Source organism: Pteropus vampyrus, unplaced genomic scaffold, assembly GCF_000151845.1.
Source record: "Pteropus vampyrus isolate Shadow unplaced genomic scaffold, Pvam_2.0 Scaffold419, whole genome shotgun sequence".
NCBI classification, from domain to species: domain Eukaryota; kingdom Metazoa; phylum Chordata; class Mammalia; order Chiroptera; family Pteropodidae; genus Pteropus; species Pteropus vampyrus.
In genome coordinates, this window is record NW_011889200.1 from 2,335,370 (window position 1) to 2,357,617 (window position 22,248).

Consider the following 22,248-nt stretch of genomic DNA (forward strand, 5'->3'; position numbering starts at 1 on the left):
ATAATGTAGCTCCTTTTAGATGAGTTCTGAAAGAGATCTACTTTATGCCAAATGCTCAGGAGTGAATATTGTTATATCAATATTACAGTGTAACCCAAAGGCGTTTAAACATCCACTATAGGATATGTAATAGATGCTGTGAGGTTCATTTATGGCAGCAAATGGCATCTAAAACTATTCCATTTGCTTTTAAAAGCCACATTACAGTTCAAAAGAAAAATACACTCATGATGGTTATTCATAATTTTTAAAATCAGTTTCAAAAGCTTCTGCTTCCAAAAAGCTGTTACTATTATGACTATTACATAAAGGAGATGCTGAAATTATTTCTGTCTTAATAACTCCACACCAGTGTTATGGGAAATTTGAGATCACTGCTTCTTTGCTATGAGGAATGCTGTTTCATTTTTCTTCAGCCACTCTTGCTTGTAGTAACTAATTCTCTGGATTCCTTTTACTAGTGCTATTAATTCCCTAGTGGGATTGCCCATGTAGAGGCAGGGAAAGGGGGTCCCAGACTGAATTCAAGAGATTTTTCTTCCTATTGATGCTCCATAAATATTGTTGAATGAATGAAAGAATGAATAAAACTAATCTCTCTTCTTCCCATCCAAAAGGCCTTGCCTTTTATCTACATCCAGTAGAAATAATAAATGTATAGATGTTATTTTTATTTAATAGACATTTAATCCCCTGAGGGAATTGTGAATAGATATTATTTACATATTTTAGGGTTGAGGGTCGTATTTGTATGATTATAACATACAAAGATTATCATCAATAATCGTCATTTTAATCCTTATCTTTTGCTAACTGGGCCATTATTTAAACAAATAATGAAAGATAGAAATCCAGATTTTTAAAAAACTGATAGACTAGAACCAAGTATTCTTGCATTTACAATAAGATTCACCATAGGATTCTTCAAATCAGCATTTCTCAAACTTTAGTTTGCATCAGAATTACCCAGGATGGAGGTGGGGAGGCTTGTTAACACACATATTGCTGGGTCTTGTCTCCAAGGTTTTGATTCTGTAGGTTTGGGATGGAGTCTAATAATGTATATCTCTAACAAGTTGTCAGATCATGCTGATGCTGCTGGTCCAGGGACCACACTTTGAGAAGCACTAGTGTAAATCAAATCTGGTCCCAGGCTCTGCAGCACCATCTGGACTTCAGACAAGCTAGGTTATCCATAAAGTTTTTTTTTTGCAAGATGTGAGGTCTAGGCTGGAGTCTAGAGCTCAGTATAGGCAAAATATCATCATTTCAACATGCAAGCAATATAAATATTATTAATCAGATAGTTTACATTCTTTTTCTCTACAAGGTCTTTAAAGAAGTTGTATATTTTACACTTCCAGCACATGTAAAATTGGACTAGCTATGTATCAAATGCTCAATAGCCCCATGTGGCTAGTAACTACCATATTGGACACTGCAGCTCTAGAGGCTACATATCTCTCTTTCTCTCTCTCTTTTTTAAATGTTTATTTCCATTTGTTTCCAATGTCTCTTTTTCTCTTTTAAAAAAACTTGTTGAAAATGATATTTTAATATAATTTGAGCTGCAATAAAAAAGTTTCAATATGCATATACAATCGTCTAAAGTAATACTTTTCAGTGAAGGCCAAACAAAAATATTGTCCTCTATTCCATTAAAAATAGCATTCAATGACCAAAATTCAATTATACAACTTCTTCCATAGATTTATATTTTCTAAAATTATGTTACTTGATAACAAATAGTCACTTTTTATTTAAATAAAAGTAATATCTGAGGTTCTAAAGTACTAGTTAGTATAGATCTAAGGAGCTTCCTTCAATTAAGATCTTAAAAAGTATATAAGGCTGTAAGAAGTGGATACTTTCTTTTCGTTATAAAAGTTTGGTGTTACTTTTATAATAAATGTATATTATTGAAAATTGAGAAAATACAGATAAGCAAAAAGACTATAAAATTACTTATAATCTTATACTATTAATTTTTTTAATGTACCTGTCCAGATATTTTTCCTTTCCTTTTCTTTTTAATATTTTCTAAGGCAATTGTAATGTACATAATGTTTTGTGAGTTGCTTTTCTCATTTAACAATATAGAACGAATGTTTTTGCATGCATTTATATATCTTCCTATGAAATCATTTAATTTTTCAATTACAATTGACATACACTATTATATTAGTTTCAGGTGTACAACATAGTGATCAGACATTTATACAAATTACAAAATGATCACTCTGATAAATCTAGTACCCATTTGATACCATAGTTATTTCAATATTATTGACTAAGTTAATGCTATACTTTACATCCCCATGACTATTTTGTAACTACCAATTTGTATCTCTTAGTCTCTTCCCCTTTTTGATCCAAACCTCCCACCTCCCTCCTATCTGGCAACCATCGAAATGTTCTCTGTATCTATGAGCTTTTTTCTGTTTTGTTTGTTCATTTATTTTATTCTTTAGATTCTACATATAAGTGAAATCATATGGCATTTCTCTTTCTCTGTCTGACTTATTACACTCACCACAATACCCTCCAGGTCCATCCACATTGTTGCAGATGGCAAGATATCATTCTTCTCCTTATGGTTGAGTAATACCCCATTGTATATATGTACCATCTCTTTATCCATTCATCCACTGATGGACACTCAGGTTGCCTCCATGTCTTGGCTATTGAAAATAATGCTGCAATGAACACATAGGTGACCATGTTTCTTTGAATTAGTGTTTTCAGTTTCTTCAAATAAATACCCAGAAGTGGATTACTGAAACTTTTTTGTCTCTTGTTATAGCCTTTGTTTTAACATCTTTTTTGCCTGGTCCAACTATTGATCCCCCAGCTTTATTTTCATTTCCATTTTCATAAAGTATAATTTTCCATCCCTTTACTTTAGTCTGTGTGTGTCTTTCGATCTGAAGTGAGTCCCTTGTAGGCAGCATATGTAAGAGTCTTGTTTTTTATCCATGCAGTTACTCTATCTTTTGATTAAAGCATTTAATCCATTTACATTTAAAGTAATTGTCTGTAGATATGTAACGATTGTCATTTTATTATCCATATTTTTGGTCTTTTTCTACTCTCTTCTTAAAGAAGTCTCAAACATTTCTTATAAAACTGGTTTGGTGGTGATGAACTTTTTTAGCTTTTTCTTGTTTGCGAAGCTCTTTATCTGTCCTTTGTTTCTAAATGATAACTTTGCTGGGTAGAGTAATCTTGCTTTTAGGTCCTTGTTTTTCATTACTTTGAATATTTCCTGCCTATCCCTTTCAGCCTGCAAAGTTTTTGTGGAAAAATCAGCAGACAGTCTTACGGATGCTCCTTTGTAGGTAACTAACTACTTTTCTCTTGCTGCTTTTAAGATTCTCTCTTTGTATTTAATATTTAGCATTTTAATAATAATGAGTCTTGGTGTAGGCCCCTTTGGGTTTATCTTGTTTGGGACTCTCTGCACTTCCTGGGCTAGTATGTCTATTTCCTTTGCCAAGTGAGGAAACTTTTCTGTCATTATTCCTTGAAGGAGGTTTTTAATTCCATTCTCTCTTCTCTATCTGGTACCCTGATAATGTGAATGTCGATACACTTGATGTTGTTGATGTGTCCCAGTATCTCCTTAAACTATCCTCACATTGTTAGATCATTTTTTGTTTTCTTTTTTAAAATATATATATATGTATATGTGTGTGTGTGTGTGTATATACACACACACATATACATATTTAAATTTATTTTTACTTTTTATTTTTCAATTAGAGTTGACACTCAATATTATTTTATATTAGTGTCAAGTGTACAGTCTAACGGTTAGATGTTTATATAATTTACATAGCGATCCCCCTAATTAGTCTAGTGCCCACCTGCCGCTATCTATGGTTATTACAATATTTTTGGCTATATTGTCTATGATGTACTTCACATTCCCATGACTATTTTGTAACTACTGATTGGACTATTTTTCTTTTTGATGTTCTGATTAGGAGTTTTCTGCTACCTTATCATCCAAATCTCTGATTCGATCTTCTGTTCCATCTAATTTACCGTTGATTCTTTCTAATGTATTCTTATTTCAATTATTGTTCTTCATTTCTGAATGGTCTTTTTGTTGTTGTTGTTTCCTATCTCCAGCTTTATGTTTCTTACCCCTTTGTTGAAGTTCTCAGTGAAATCATTGAGCATCCTTATAACCAGGGTTTTAAATTCTGCATGTGGTAGATTGGTTGTCTCCATTTTGTTTAGTTTTCCACCGCCCCCCTAGAGTTTTGTTCCGTGTGTTTTTTTGTTTTTTGTTTTTTCCCATTTGAGACATGTTTGTTTGTTTTCCCATTTTGGCTACCTCCTTGTGTTTGTTTCTATGTATTAGGTAGAGCTGCTATGTCTCCTAGTCTTAGTAGAGTGGCCTTATATACTAGGTGTCCTGTGGGGCTCAGTGGCACAATCATCCAGGTTACCTCGGCCAGGTGCTCCAGGTGTGTCCTTTGTATCAGTTGTGTGTGCCCTCCTGTTGCAGTTGAGTCTTCCTGTCTATTTGTACATCAATGGGAAGGACTGACCCTCAGGCTGATTGGTTGTGAGGACTAACCATGACTACAGTGGAGGAGCTATTGTACAGGGGCCAACCCCATGGAGTCGGATTGACTTTCGTGGACTCTGGTGTCTGCCAAGTCTGTCCTTTGGGTGTGTCATTTGTGGAGGTGGTTTGGTGGTGATCTGGTGCAGTCTAAAGCTGGCCGCTGGTTGTATTGATGCTGGGGCCTCTTACAAGAGGCTCTGTTACAGGCCGGGGTCATCCACTGTTTGTGTCCTGCCCAGGGCCACTTGGTATAAGCTACAAAGTGATCTTCAGATGACTTTTCTTCTGACCACTTCTTCTGAGCTTGGAGATGTCCAAGAAAGGCTAAGCTGTGAAACAAGGCCGACTGTTGCTAGTGCTGAGCTTGGAGCTGTTTAGCAAGAGGTACAGGGCACGCCAAGGCCATATGCTGCTTGCTTGGGGTTTGTGAACCTTTGAGAGACTTTAGGAAAGTCCTTCGCATGAGCCAAGACAAGCCATTTGTATGGGAAAGCCTCTGAAAGTGACTTGAGTGGGTCTGAAAGTCGAGTAGGGTGAGGCTTCCAGGAATCACCAGAGCAGGGTGAACAGTGTTAGTCAGGTTGATGGCGACTTAGATATGGTGCCCGCATTTTTCTGCATGCTGGGAGGTGGGAGGGATCTACAAAGGAACAGTGGATTCTACCAGCACTTTTGTCTGGGAGAAAGCTGCACCTCCAAACCTTGCCCTAAAGCCAAACAATTCAGTTATTCCCTATATGTCCCTGGTGCTTTTCAAATTGCTGCCCCAGCACTGGAGCTCAGAATGAGTGAGTCCATCAGGGAATGTCTGTGCTTGGACCATTTTAGAGAAATGCTGGGTATTCCTGCAGCCTTCTGTCTCACTCAGCCACAATCTCTGCTGGTTTTCACAGTCAGAGCTATAGGGACTTCTCTTCCTGGCACTGGAATTCTTGGCTGGGGAGCTTGGTGTGAGTCTGGGAGCCCTCTCTTCACTGGGGACCTCTGAAGCTTAGATGCCTTTCCTGATTTTTAACTGCCACAAGTGGGTGTGGGCCCAGTCCATTCTGTATCTCTGTCCCTCCTACCAGTCTCAACATGTCTTCATTATGTCCTTCATTATAGAACTTCTGTTCTGCTAGATTTCAGGGGATTCTTAATGATGGTTGTTCTATATTTTAGTTGTAATTCTGATGTGGTCATGAGAGGATGAAAGTATAGCGTTTTCTTACTCTGACATCTTGACCAGAAGCCTATAAAATTATTTAAAATGGTTGTACAGTATTGCATATCCCAATGTATCTAGTCCACTTTCATTGGGCACTTAGTCTTTTCATTCTTATAAACAACATTGGATGCAAATGAGGTAAAAAGCCATCAGAAATTTGACCAGTGCTCTCTATGCACATTATTCTTCTGCTGATTCCTTTCTAACAAACCTCAGTCCTAAATAATTACTCTCCAACTTCAACTTCCGGTGACACTTTCAAACTTTTGAGTATATCAGAAACATTTAGTCAGTTTTGAATTTTTTTTTTTTTTAATGAAGATCCATAGGCCCCAACTTCAGGGAGTCTGAGTCAGCAGGAGTGGCATGAAGCCTAAGGATCTACATTTATAACAAGTTCCCCAGGTGACTCTATTGAAGGTAGTCTCTATTTTGAGAAACGCTGCTTTGGTCCATATATCACATTTAAAATAAATTCATTAGTATTTTTCATTTACCTACACACACTGCTCAAGGAAATGCTCAGAATAAATGTAGAACATTTTTTCACTCTGAACCAAATATCTACTCCTAGTAGCCAAAAGCTAATTTTAAAGTCTGTATACTTCTTATTAAAACAAACCTAATATTCTAGTATATAATTTCTTAGTACATTTATAAAGAAGATATGTGGTTAGTGTTTTTCATGTTGCAAATGGAAGGTTCTACTCCACTGCTGATATAAAGGCCTAATTCTCTCAGACATGAATGGCATTTTCAAAGTTCTGAATAACCTCTCTTTTCTCTCTATCCACCATCACAGACTGCTCAGTTGGCTGAACTGCCTTCACCAGACTGAGTGTCCATTACCTTTAATGTACATTACTCAGAGTTGGGGTTTGTAGGATTACGCCTGAAAGGGCTATACAGTTTTGGTGAGACTCCTTTCATGTTGTTTAAAATTCTATCCACAAATCAAATGCAGTTAATCAGCCTCTCTCTAATGGCTCTTGACAGGAAACAGACAATCTAGAGATATAGGCTGCCCAGAGCAAACAGAACAGTAAATAGCCCTTCTAGTTTGTTCAGAGGCCTGAAGTGATAAGCCATAAAGAAACTGATATTCTGAAACTTTGATGAAATTTTGTAAAATATTCTACAGTGTCAGGATAACATCCCTGCTCCTACTTTTGAAGGGAGACAAAGGTACTCGAACAGTGTGCTTTTGCCTAGAAAATCAAAGGCGACTACTACACGTTATTATCTTCCAAGAATTATTTTAAAACCTTAGAAAACTCTCTTTCCTGTGGTTGGTGGCTTTCAGCATGAATGCAAACAACAACATATTAATGATATATTTTAATGATATATCAGTATATTGTGAGCCTTGTCATGAAAAGCAGAAAGAAAGGCCAGTCTTGTATCACATAGTCTATGTGTTGCTTGTTCAAATTAATTCTACCTCATAGTGATTTTTAGCTTATTCGGAATCTCATCATCCCTGGTAAACACTATCTTACTCTTATTATCCCTCAGATTGTTTGTAGTTCTTTCAAGAGTGTATATTGTAAGATCTCTGATTACAAGGATTATCCCTGCCACTTCTTTTGTATTTTCACTAGCACAGTCACAGGTACACGGTACTTACATAATGAAGTAATGAAATTGTACCACACACACATATGTGTACATACTCTTTCTTGTTCTGTGACCCTTGTTTTACTTTTTTCATTGTAAAATTACTTTGCCTGATGGTAAATGATGGAACTTTAATCTGAGCCAGTGGACTCATGACTTATTTGAGATAAGTTAATGTTGTCAGCCCAGCACGCTTGGTCCTAACATGCTTTACCATATTTTCTAATACACACACACACGGGAAATAAGTATTTTCTCTACTTCTGAAATGAAAGTACTCATGAAATGAAACATAGGTACCATTAGAAAGCCACAAATTAATATAGTATCCATATATATGTCCCATTATCATACTGATTTGCCTGTATCATGCTTTATAAACATATTTGCAAATTAATACTTATACTATTCTACTATGGAGAAGACAGGTTCATCTTTTAAATTATAATTATGGGGCTAAAAGTAAATAGAGGTATAGAGATATGTGGTATAGTAGAAAGTATTCCATTCCCATATGGACAAGTGACATTGAGTGAGTCATATTCCCTCCCTGGGCTTCAATATTCTCACCTGTGAACTGATATTTGAACAGTAGCTTGAATAATGAAAAGGAGATTGCTGTGCAAACAGCTGGAGGATAAGTATTCAGGTAGAGGGAACAGAAAATGTAAAGCCTTCGACCTGGAAACAAGCTGGTTATTATTATTTTTTTCAAATAACAGGAAGGTCAGTATGTCTGGAATGGAATGAACAAGGAGGAGAGTAGTAGGAGATGGAGTTGAAGAGGGAAGTGGAGGCCAGATCATGCAAGGACATGTAGATCAGAGTGAGAGGTCTAGATTCTGTTCTATGCATCATGGAAAGTACTCAGAGAGTTTTGACCCAGGAATGAAATGACCTGATATATCGTGGTAAGGATAAGAGTGGAAAGAGGAGTAAGGAGGTCACTGCAGTCAGAGATGGCTTTGCCTGTGGTGTGGGTACAGAGAAAATAAAACAATTTTTGGATATATTTAACAGGCAAAGTCAACAGGACTTGCTAACTGATTGATTAGTTGTGGGATATGAGGAGGAAAGGAGGAATTAAAGATAATGCTTAGAGTTTGGACTTGAGCAGTAATTGTCTAATAGTTTTTATTTCAGGCATTTTACCTGTGTTCCTAAGTGAGATTCACCTATACTTTTCAATTTTTTCATGATTTTATGGTCAAGGTTACATTAGTCTAATAAAGTAAGTTGCGTAGCTTTATTTTCTTTTTTCCATTTCTCTGAAATTGTTAATGTAACTTAGATTGTTTGGTCCCTAAAAATTTGGGAAAATTTGCCAGTAAAATCATCTAATCACCTGAACCTGGAGTCTCTTTTTGGAGGGAGGTTTAATTTTTATTACCAATTAACTATGTTTAAGTATATTGGCCATGAAAGTGTTCTAATTTTTGAGACAATTTTGATAAACTATATTCTCTTAATATGTACATTTCATTTATGTTTTTAATTTTCTTAGCATAAAGTTGCTCCATGGTATTTGCTTCTGTTTTTTTTTTCCAAATATTTATTTTATCTATCACCATATTGCCATTTTCATGTCTAATACTTTTTGCTTGTGTCTTTCTCTCTTTTTATCCCCTCATGATTCAACCTTAGAAGTAGAGGGCTATAAGGAAAATGATTTAGAGAAGATATGAAATACATCAGTTTAATAGAATACCTCCCTGTTATTTCCATTCTTCTTTTTGTGTAGAAGGCATATACATTAAACATGTGAATGGGTATGTAAGATGGGATTCTGTGAGAATGAGGAGAGTTATAATTTATTTTTAATTAGGTACAAAAAAATCCCCCAAACCCCCAAAATATCACTTTATCAGGTTCTAAAAATTCAGGTTTGCTATGCTGACCACATACAAAAAAGAAATTAAAATATTAAAAATACATTCAGAGAAGTACTTTTTAAATTTAGAATAAAACTGTCAAGAGAGGAACAATTTACCCAGTGACTGTCAACAATTACTATTAGTTGGCGATAGAATAGTATACAAATATGAAGAGAAGAATATTTGCAAATAGAAAGCAAGAATACAAGGCAGTTCTTAGTAACTCTCTGACCCAACAATCTTCCTCTCCTTGGACCCAACAATCCAAACTATAGGTGAAAGTTTAGAAACAGAATATCTAAGTTCTAGTTCTGAGTTTGACATTTACTAGTTATATGACTTGAAACAGAATACCCATTTATCTCTTCTGTTTTTCATTATCTGTATCTATACAATAAGGCTAATATAACTGGCTTAAAGGATCCAGGAATGCTAGAGGACACCTATTATTTTTGCTTTGTTACAAGGCAGTTCAACTACCTCCTGAGAGAGTTAGTTCTTTAGATTTTACTGTGGTGTTTACATTTCTAGCTGTCTCCAGAAATGTTCTTTGAAAAGCCACCTCTCATCTTGGATGAAAACCAGAATTGTTGGAGGAAGGAGAGGGAATAACATCCAACCAACATATATAAATGAGCCAACTTAGTGTATTGTTAGCTGACTACATATAATAAAAAAAGAAAATTAACACAGTTAGTTAGCTTTGTTTAAATAAGAGCCTTTAAAATAGTTTACTCTATCCCCTTAAGAGATTCACAAGTTAGTAGCAAATCCACAGTGGAATAGAGTGTTATATCAAAAGCATCAACCTTTAATGTCCCTTTCACAGCCAAAAAAACTATAACTCTAATAAGACAATGAACTTGTTGAGCAATATTTAATTTCCCATTGTATAATATTTAACTAAATCACCGTACATCAATTTCAAATTCATTGAAGATGCTCTTTTAAAGTATAGCCTTTTTGTTTCCTCCTCCAGATCACTTACCACAATTTATAATCTGGTTTCTGCCTTAATTTTAAAATTTCGTGTATTGCCTTTCTCTTAGAATTTAATTAATAAAATATGTATAAAAACATTTCAAATATAAAATATTTTATTTTACATTTTTAATCTGACCTTATTTTTAGTTACATTGGCCAAACTTGAAACTATTATCTATAACATCAGTAACATTTCTATGTGTGCATGTGTATGTGTGTATGTGTGTGTATATAAGATAGAATGTGTCCTAAGATAGAAGTTCTTACTCATTAATTATGTAGCTACTACTGTGGAACTGCAATGTCATTATATATAATTATATAATGTCATTATAAAATTTATGTAATTTCATAAATATAGAATCTGTTTGACATAAAGCTAAGAGAATTTTTAAAATATTAAATACTCGGATATTGAAGTATTTCTTCTCAGATGCAGATAGAATTTTCAAAGTTTAACAGTATTTTTACTGGCTAGAATAAGATTCAGAATAGACTAATTCCTACTAACCTAGAGATGTGTTATTCTCACTCCCTGTAAGAGCTCACCCAACCTGTGTCACAGTTCAAAGAACAAACAAAATATCCTAGTCGATGTAATTTGTAGGTTAACAGTAGTAATTTGTGAAAAACAGCATTTCAGAACTTTTCCCATTATTCCTTCATCTACTGTGTCAAAAAGTACTTTACTCAATAAGAATTATTTTTCACCTACCCAGTCTCTGTTATGTCAAAAGCTAGAAGTAGCTAAGAAGACGAAGTTCAATTTCACTTTGGCCTTGGCAGTCCTCTCCCAGAAAACGAGAAGTTACATTACTTCTATAACATTCACACCAGGAGAGAAAGGCTGAAGAAAACTCATGGAAATGCCAAGCATAAATGAAGTTTGATCCTGGGTCCAGAATCTGATGATAGAAGGAAACAGCTAATAACTGTTCTCAAAAGTCAAAGAATAAGAAGGAATCAGTTTCAGAAATGCCTACATTAATACCTCACAGGAGGGGGAGATACTATTTATGTTATAGAGCAAAATTAAAAGTATCAGTGTAACGTGGGCAATAATGGGGATGAGAGAGACTACTGTTTGTTGAATGCCTAATATGTGACAAGTACTATACACACATTGTTGCATATAATTCTCACAATGACCTAAGAGTGTGGAAAATGTACTCCCATTGTACAGATAAGGAATCTAAGGGACACGAAAGTTTGTTTACTTGCCTGAAGTCACACAGGTAGTGAATGGCAAGACTGGAATTTGAAAACTAGGTCTTTCTTGTTTCAATGTCCCCAAACCACCTATGTTACTTTCGTAAGGAATTCACTAACACATCACTATGAGAGAGAGTGCGTCAGCTAAGTTTGAGGCACAGAAGTGTTACCAGATGCTGAGTATAGCCCTGCCAAATCACATAGCCTCTCAAAATACATAGCCTGATGGAAAGTAACCAACTGCCCAATCATCTGAAAATTAAAAAATACCCATACAAATATTTCCTGAGTGATTAACCAGGGTACATTAATATAGTTGAATGAACAAGCAAATGAACAACAAAAGGCCCTAGAGTAAGCAGTTCTCAAATAGGAATGAGTGGAATCACGTTCCCTCCTTGAGAATCTGGCGAACATTAGAACTTGTTCCCTAGAAAAAAAACAGCCCTATGTGATACAACATTTTAGTAAATGATTTCAGGGGATTTTTGTTCCCCCTGAAGTCCACTGTGGTAGACTGCATTGTTGCTCCTAATCCTTTTACTCTCCTTATTTTCATGTCCTTTGCCATAGGACTTTGTAGCTCCTCTCACCAAAGGCAGAGAATACTTCCTCATCCCATTAATGTTGGCTTTGGCTATGTGCTTTGCTTTAGCCAACGTAAATGACATAATATCAGTTCCATCTTTAGTCTTTAAGAGTCATTATGTGTTTCTGCTCATCCATCTTGCATTTCTGCCATTACCATGAGAAGAAAATGCCTAAGGTAGCCTTTTGGTCCAGGAAAGATAAGAGACATGTAGAGGAGATCTGGGCTCCACTTGCAACGTGGAGTTCAGCCCATCTGAGACTAGCCTATGTCAGCCAACTTCCAGCTGACTTACACTTATATAAATGAGAATAAATGATTGTTGTTTTAAGCCAATGAGCTTTGGAGCGGTTTTTAATGCAGCATGACTGCAGCCACAGTTGACTGTTACACCCATTCACAGAACCTCTCCTCCTCAAGTCTATGTATGCTGAGAATCTCTACTCTAAAATGTTTTATTATGCAAGTCCAATATGCTTCTCTAAGTGGCACACATATTTTTTAAGATTAATTTCTGAACTCCGCTTTACATAAATCAAACACTATGTTTCCCATCAACCTACATTATAATGTTTGAGGTGTTTTATCTTTATTTCAGTGATCATCACCTGGCAGCAATCCCTAACACTTTAGCTATTTGTCTCTCTTCTCTGCCATTTTTTTGATGCATGGTCAATGATCAAGAAAAATATGCTTAAAAGTATGAAGAGAGAACCTCTTTAAAGGAACCGTGCAGTGAATCTATTTGTAAATTGAAGAATTCTACTGTAATGAGAATAATCTCTTTATTTATCTCTTTGGTAAGCTTGAAATTTTGGGCCTCTGAAAGTAGGTACCTAAATTACCAAGCATGCCTCCAGGCGAAGTGCAGTATTTATCTTGATATAAAATAAATAATATTATTTGCTATGATTTGGTTGTTAAAGTTTAATATTATACTTCCACCTCATTTCATGTCAACATTGTTTACACAAACATTACTGCAACAGAAGTCAGGGCATGTAACTGACAATCCTCCATTTCTAATTGACATTTATTTCTAGGAAGGAAGAATACCAAACAGACATGGTTGGGTTTGGCAGATTCCATTGACGTTAAGTGACTAATTAATATTTCAGGAGTTTAATTGGCAGAAAATGTAAATGATCTAGTCCCAGCTTTGTCATCTACTGTGTGACTTTGGGCAAATCACTTAGCCTCTCTGGGTCTCAATTTTTTCATCTGGAAACTGTAGGAGAATGGAGCTCCTCTAGGAAAGAGACCAAATTTTATTTATTTTAATATTTCCAGTCACCTAATATATACAGAAGAAAAAAGTTCAGGATGAAGGGAGACAGAGAAAGAGACACAGACACAAAACAGCCTGTTCTTATTTGTTCAATTCTGGGCTGGCCTGAAGCTACTTTCAGGTGAGGATTCTGAAGAGAAATAACCAGTTCAACCATTACGTCTACAATTAAATATAATGATGGTAACTTTAGAAGACTGTGCTACCTTAGAATTGTGTCTATCAATTTACTGACTTCTTGCTACTCTTCATAAAATCTTTTTGAATCCACCTACTAAAAAAGCAGCATTACAGCATAATATACCCAGCTTCCTTTATTTTCTATACAATAAATTTATTTATTTTGTTTTGTTTTTAGGGAAAACAACAATCTCAAATATTTTACAGTAGTGAGTGGCAATAATAGAGGAAGTTTTGGAGGTCACCAGACTTTAATAGAGTAGCCATGGAATTCTGAGCAATATTCAGTGTGGGATATAGAAGACATAACAAGCACAAACCTTCTACCCTATAGAAATTGCTTGAGATTTGCTAGAGGTTTTCTTGACATGCTATTTATTTCTATGGCTATAAATAAATGTATTTTATAGGTAACATCCCTTACTTTGAGTAACTTTATATAAATTCAAAATCATATACAAACATATAATATAGAATATTAATTAATTATACAAAGTACAAAGACTCAATTGTGAATTTTCAGACTACAACCCATTATGTGAAAATATGCTATTTCACCAAACATATTAGATATTTAAAAAAGAAAAACTAAATTTAAATCAAAAACGAGCAAAGTCCTGGGAGGCTAAAAGTATAGTCATGCATGAAAAAGCTAACATTTCTGCATCGCCTGTATTATCTCATTTATCTTCAAATAACGAGAAGTAGGAATTATAGTCCCCATTTTATAGGAAAAAGAAAGTAAGGCTCTCAAATTTTAGGCAATGTATTCGAGATTCAAGCCAGAAATTGTCAGAAGAAGGGTTTGATCTCAGGTCTGACTTCTTTCACTGTACTGAGTTCCAAAAACATTATCATGAAGAGAGGTTTCCAGAGATTAAAAATCTATTGAAAAATGCATTACTTTATTTCATCTCATGTGCAAAATACATATATTGATATGATAATCAAAACCACAGATTTAAATAATAATAAAAGAGTTCTTTCAATAAGCATAAAACACAAATTCTAAGTGACAGCAAACCATTGAGACATAGTTTTATGGTCAGTGACTTTTCTTTCTTAGTGGTACACCTTACAATCAATAGGAACTTAGATATGACAAAATGTAGCTATAATGTCTATGTAATAGATGAGGAAAATGAGGTTTGGATAATTCTGTCTTTTCATTTGAGGTCTTAGAAACCAGATAATCGAGTTCACTAAAAATTGGAATGAAATTATGTATTAAGGCTCTTAGTATTTTTTTTATTTTAATAAAATTTATTGGAGTAACATTGATTAATAACATTATATAAATTTCAGGTATACAACTTTATAATATATCTGTATACTGCATTGTGTGCTTACCATCCAAAGTCTAGTCTCCTTCTGTCACCATATATTTTACCACTTTTACCCTCTTCATCCTCTCTTACAATGCAATAGCTTTATGATCATTATTTCAGGTGGGCTTTCCCATACTTCTAATCTCTAGAAAAGCAAGGTGCCATTACATATGGTTAGATTAATATAGAGGGCTAGAGAGAAAGTGCTAGGAGCAGGCACATGGCAAGAGATCATTTGTGCTGAAGTAGTTATAAAAATGTTCATGGACACAGTACAACATAAGCTGAACCATCTTGTTAAGGGTACGTATGAGGTGATTTGGGTAGGTTTTGAGAAGGAAGGACATTCTAGGCAGAGAAATGCTCTGTACAAGGACATTAAACAAGGAATGAGCATGTGGTATTCAAAGACCAGGGAGGAGACCAGCCAGACTAGAGAAGATTTGTAAGGGGAAGAAAGACAGCTACAAGAACACATAATTATATATGGCATAAAAGATTGGATACATCACCTACAGATTCAGTCAGTATCTGAAACATTGGATCAGTTTTATTCAGAACACAGAAAGAATCAAGTGGAATCAAATAGAGACTGTTTTTTGTATTTCTTTTCATACCCTTAGTTTAAAATATGGAGGTCATTTCATTTTTATATGAATCATGCCCTCAGGGAAGATAACTCTTTGAAATTGAGAATAAGCAAAATAAAATGTATAATGATATTTAAAATAAAATATTATTTATTAAGAGTGTAGCATGTATGTCACTCAGTAGAAAGACACAGGAAAATATATTCAGGAGCAATAAACTTCAAGTTAAATAAATAGCATTAAAGCTTATAACAAAATTACAGACAAGTAATTCAAGCTCTCTCAAGGGCCTTACATATTTCAAGGAAAACATCTTCCAATTATCATAACAAGTCCTCTCCAATTTTCACAGTTCATCTATAATAGGCTGATTGCAAATGTAAAATGTATGGCTCAGGTAGCACTGCATAGTCAGCTGTAACGATAAACTCCAGTGTAATCTCAAGCAATTGAAATAGCAATACTACTACTTAAGCTATTTAATTCAGTTTGCATTTATACTGATAGTCCTGCTGGAGGGAAGAAATACAAAATATTTGTAATAAACAAGTACATTTTTGTTATTAATCATTTATCACACAAAAATAACTCACCAAAAAAAAAATCAGCAGTAGAAAAAGAAACAAAATGATACTTTGACTACAGTGTTAATAGAAGAGTATTATTTTCTTAAATGTATTTTCTGCAATTATCAATGTAGTGCCTTCAGGGCAAAATAAAAAAAAGAACAAAAGAAAATGTTTAGCTCAGAGATTAAAATAAAGAATTCAAGAAAAGGTTCGTGGATGTCTAACCATCAAGAGCCTTCATGGGGGGAAAAAAGGAGATTTTAAAATTTCATTTTATACTATCATTATGCAAAATCAGCAGGGGATAGGTGTTCTGGCTATATGTCTAGTTTGCTAAGAAAGAGTAAAGCAAAGTGTAGACTTTTCTGCCTAGACAAGGAGGTAGCAGTGCAGGCTGATTTTGGACAGGCCAAGCATTTTTTGGAGCAAACTTGAAATTTTACAGGGATGTCCATGTCATTAAGGGGCCCAATGACCTCCTTGTTAACACATGATTTAGTCTTTTTGGAGCATTCTCCTTATTTCATTCATTAAGACACTCACTTAGTTGCTGAATCCCTACTATATGCCAGCTTCTGCTTGGTCTCTTCCTTCAAAGGGCTTACCTACTAGTGAGGTAGACAGCTATATAAGTAAAGGAAAGAGAGGTCACATCTACCTAGGAGATGGAGGTTAAGGCAGTTGGGAAGAAGTCAATGTTGTTTTCAAAGAGGAAGTAACACTTGAGTTAAGACTTGAAGGATGAGGAAGGGTTCTCTAAGAAGACAAAAAGAAGAAATCCCAAGTAGTATAATAACATAAATAAAATCTCAGAAGTATGGCCAGTTATGGTGTTTGGATAAATTACCTTTATGCCTAATTAATTGCTCTTGAGTTTAGCCTAAGACCCTCATTTTCCCTGAAAAATTCAATCAACCCCAAAACCCTAGTATCTGACAATTCTCAATAAATGAGTTTTACTATATCTAAGTTGCATCTGTGCAACATTGCATCACAGATAAATAATTTACTAAAGAGAAACAGAAAGATAAAATACCTTCAAACAACTCCAAAATGTCTCGATGCTATGACGTGAAGACCAGAGGCTATTAATAACATTTCAAGTTAAGACTGGAGATTTGGTTCCCCTCTATACAAATGGTAGGCAGCTCAGGGGTTAGAATGGGTATCTTCCTCATAGGACTTCTGGCTTACAAATAAGGCCTTCTTGCAGGGTTTGAGAAATGATTCCAAAATCTAATTTCGATACTATCTGTTTCTTGTGTGCATACATTCAAAACTCTATGGGCTATTGTTCCCTGAAGTTTCCTCTTCCTCTCTGGTTAAGGAAATAGAACCATCATTTCTTTCTTCTCCCAGTAGTTCTAGAGCCAAGGGCAGGTCAATTGTGAATAGAACTTCAAGGCAGTACCCTCTTAGTCCAATGCTGCTTACCAATTCACTCTACAATTCACTGGTAGTCTAGGAGTTTTCTAAGCCTGAAGAATATATGATTACTTTGAGATTCAATCTTCAGTCATGTTAGAGGGTACCGGGTTGCTAAAAATGTTTTTTAAAACATGTGTTCAAGTAATATAATGTCATTAACATAATCCTTTGGGACAGAGTTTATCATTCCTAACTATGTCTTTTTACCTCACACATTGACACATTGAGAAAGTGCTAAAAAAAAAAACAATTTAGAAAATAGTTGTTATATCCTTTGCATAGCCAACTTCAGTCCTGATTTGGGGACAGTTTCCAGTGGTACGGTGGGTGGACAAAGATAGTTTGGTGGTGATCAAACTAACTTCCTTTCTTACTCCTGGAAGGCAAGTATGAAGTAGCAAAAAATAAAATATGCAAATAGCCCTTTTTAGATGGCCATTCCAGATAAACTAAGAGAAGGCTGAGAGTCTTTCTGCACCACATTATTTCTATGTGGAACTCCTACACTCTGCCAATCAGAGCTCTCCTCTTCGCTGCTGGAGTTACTATTTTTAATGCACTTGATCTCTTGCCTGTGTGTTCACAGTAATACTGTATCTCTTAGATGTGAAGTTCCCAGAGTACAAAGGTTCTGTTTCTGCTATTTCTTATATAATTAATACATTGTGAGGCAGCATGAATAGCTAGATGCTTAATCAATGTCTTAATGGTTTGGGATTAGTATATAAATAGGGTGACCATGTAATGGATTATTCAAACTGGGTCATTTCTGAGAGTGAATGAGGACACTATTAATAATTATGCTGGTACATAAGGCATCGACTAGAACTGTTTTGGTCAAATCATGATGTTATCGTCGCTCATTTTGATCCAAAAGAAGTATTCTTTTCTGAAGACAGCCAGAATTATTTCTTATGTACATGAGTAAGTTATTTTGAGTCAGATATTACTTCCAAATGGAGAGAAAGTATATCCTTTCAGAATGGCTCCAAAAAGCAAAACTGGGTGTTTCTAGTCATACATACTGAACTCTCTTTGTAGATATTGTAGGCTAGTAGGTCAACCCTCTTCTACTTAATTTTTTATTTGGGTTATATCTATTAGTCTGACAACTCTAATGAAAGTGGGTGCATCTAGCAATGGGTATACAGTTGGGAAAAATAATGGAAAGTTCCTAAAATGGGAATCTATTCAGCTTTATTGAAAAGCTGCCACTTAGAGTCATTAATTTACCAAGCACATTTGCATTTCCAAGAATTAATTGGTTTTTTTTTCACAAATTTACCATTTTAGGCCAAGCGACCAAACTTTCATTTACATTTATCAAAGGAGAATTCATGAATTAGCTTTTTTCAAGACAGGATTAACTGGCTAATACAACAACAAAAACAGCATAGATGTACTATCTCTTCTCTTTATCTAATTCTTTGATGTATTTTATCTGATTGTCCATCATGTACTCTAGTGTTACATGTTTCACTCTCTCTAGGAAAATTCCCAAACAAAATATTTTGGTGAAAATCGATTTACAAAAGGTATATTTACTTGTCTGACATTAAGTTGAGAATGATCACTTAGAGTAAAGATGTATCTCAGGCTTTAATCCTTTTTGCTTATTTTCTATTTGTTCCTTTTCCTGCTGTTGCCATAGTACCAAGGCAACAGCAGATAACAAGACTTTAACAAAAATAATGAAGAGAAAATCCAGAGTTTAAAATCATTTGCCTTTGGCACTGTCTCTGTAGACAAAATGTGATATCTGAGGTAATTTTTTAATTTATTATGCCATTTTGTTAAGGTCTCTTTAGTAGCTGGACAGATACATTAATCCCTCCTCTATTCATACTCCTTCCAATCAGGCAAGCGTGAACATCTAAAATGATCCTTTTTTTTTCTTTTGAAAATTTATAAAGGGATAAGTGAGGGGAGGAGAAGCACATTATTTTAAATCAAATTTTCAAATTAATTCAGGACAAAAAACCAAAGCTTCATTCAAGGTACATGAAAGGCAATGCAGTGAAAGGTCAACTCCAAAATTTGTTTTCCTGATTCTTACTTGAAATAAAGAATAGAAAACTTACTTTTAAGTAATTTTAAATTTCAATTTAGCTTGGTGTCACTTGCAGTTGGGAATGCTAGCATACCTATACTTATCTCTCATTGAGCATGCTACATGAGATATATATGTGGCTCAGAGTAGTCTACTTGGCATAAAATCAACACCAGTGACCCTGAATAATCCCTTTTGTTCCACCAGACTTGTACTAGTCTTTCTAACTTTTATTAACACCATCCCACTGTCCCTTTACCCTCTCCTAAAGATCTGTGCATAGAGGCACACAGGCACACATCCGGTGAGATTCACTACCCAAACCAGCTTCCATGGAAACCAAGTAGATGATTTATTGAAAATTAGGGCCTCTTTTCTCCTGCAGGATGTCCTTTGCCAATTATCATCCCCATATACTCTCTCATAACAAATCACTTTCAGATCCTGAGAACAAGAGCTTAAATTACATTTGAGGCTTATGACTAGCTCAGTTAAATCTTAAGAGGAATTCAGTATTCTTTTTAAAAAACACTAATGGAACAAAAGAATAAAAATAAAGTAATATTTATCATCGAACCTGCTGTATCTTCAATGTCTTTAAAATTTTCTCCACTTTACAAAATATTCTTCTTTAAATAGCCAGCAACCCTAGTACATACAAATAAAATACAACTTAACAAAAGTGATGTCCAAAGTACTTTGCATGGTATGATTTTCTAATATCTAGGTCTCAGGCACTATGATGCTTGGAGTTGCCGTTGAAGCACTTACTATTGATTTTGCCTGTGCAGAAGTAGATCTGCTGGTTTCTCTACAAGTTTTGGTTTCTTGTCTCAACAAAGAAATCATAAGAAGTGTACTGGTAATCTTTCATGCATAACTTTTGTAGTAGATTAATGGCTACAAATTATTTGACACATCTCCCATTGAGTGGTGGAATCCATGTCCATACTCCTTGAATTTTGGCAGACGCTGTATTTTGACCAACAGAATATGAGGAAGTGACTGTTCCAGATTCTGAGCCCTGGATTTCAAATGTTGGCTACTTTTATTTCCTGTCTCTTAGAACACTTGCTCTGAAGGAACCAACTATTGCAAAAGAAGTCCACCTACCTGGGCCCACCACCACGTTGTGATGAAGCCCATGCTACCATATGGAGAAGCCACATGGAAAGAGAAATTCCCAACCTGTCCCCAGCTTTCCCACTATCTCAGTCTAGGCTCTGGGCATTGGTCTTCAGATGATTCCAGCCCCAGCCATCTGATAGTAACTGCATGAGATGCCAAGTGATCAGCAGAAGCTGGTCAATCTATAGAACCACAAGAAATAATAAATCGTTGTTAAAGCCATATATTTTGGGATGCTTTGTTACTTGGCAATAAATAGCAAAACAGTTTCCTACAAAAATCAACTATTTTTCTTTATTAATTATTGAAAATGGGTATTATTTAGAAGAAAAATACCACCTCACCATTTTTTCTCATACACCTCTTATCAACTTATGTCCCTGTCATACTTCAAATTATTCTTAAAATGCTTTAAAAATATAAGTCTGAAGCTATGCCTCCTTTTTATCATTCTTCTGCACTTTCTCAGCATTTGTGTATTAGGTTTGCACATTTCTGTAAGCATATTTATATCTTGTAAATAGTAATGTTCTATTATAAAATGAGATGTTCACATCTCTTTTTTTAGAAAGCAAGTATTCCAGAGAAAGAAGCATGTAAACTTGAATATAAAATAGGACTTAAAAATGATAGAGTACTTTCCTTTAGTATTAAGCTTGGAGTTTTCATAAAACTGGCATATTTTAAAAACAAATGTTTATTGTATCCTCCTTTTTTAAAAGAACACTTTTTTTCTCAGTTTTTCTAAGCTTAACAGAAGACTTAAGGAAAAGTCCTTCCCTCGTTTATACTACAAACTTTCCTGAGTATATATGAGCTATCCACTTTCTCATTCCAATATCCCTGCAGGGGGAAATAGAGAGCAATCGATACCTCCTCAGGTTGTATTGTGTCTCTAGTTTTGAAATAGGACAGATAATTTAACTACATGAGTTTAGCCTCTAAGAGTTTATATTTAGGAAAACAGTCACTTTTCAGTAGATAAGCATTTTCTATACACTATTTCTAGAGTCTATTTAATTCTTATAATAACTTACCAGCTTAGAATCTGCATAGACCTACATTACCTAGCAGAGCATGCAAAACAAGATAGATTGCCGAAAAGCAGAGCAATCCATGGAAATTATTTCTCTTTGTTCCCTGTATTACATTAATTCAATAATATTTCTAAAATGGAACTGTGTTTATATAAGCAGATAAATAATTAGAAAACATATAAATCATTACTTTCTAATGTAACTGCAACAATATTCAATGTAATTTACAGATATATATGAGAAATAACTACTTTTTACTAAATTAAATCCAGTAGCATTTCGAAGAAGAGAAATGAAGACTCTTATGTTTATTTGCAAAGAACATAATCATAAAGAGAGATAAATCTCATTTTTCATTCATTTTAAATATTCTCTGAGTCAAGGGAAAACAACTAGAAAATTAACATTTTTCCTTAGTAAAATGCCATCTTGAAATGAGAAGAAAACCCTTAATTTCTACTGAAATCAAGGCTAGAATGACTGTAAAGTCTGAGTTTCAAACTGCTATTAAAAAGATATAGTGCTGTTAAACTACACCACACATTAATGACCATTAGGTAAAATGAGATCATTATTAAAACATTTAAG

General features: G+C 34.7%; 1 protein-coding gene across 1 annotated transcript in view; it reads right to left on the bottom strand.

Moving 5' to 3' along the window:
• The window catches only part of IL1RAPL2 (interleukin 1 receptor accessory protein like 2), a 1,186,660-nt gene that overhangs the window by 875,589 nt on the left and 288,823 nt on the right, over positions 1 to 22,248 (bottom strand). The gene's annotated exons all lie outside the window — the stretch shown is intronic.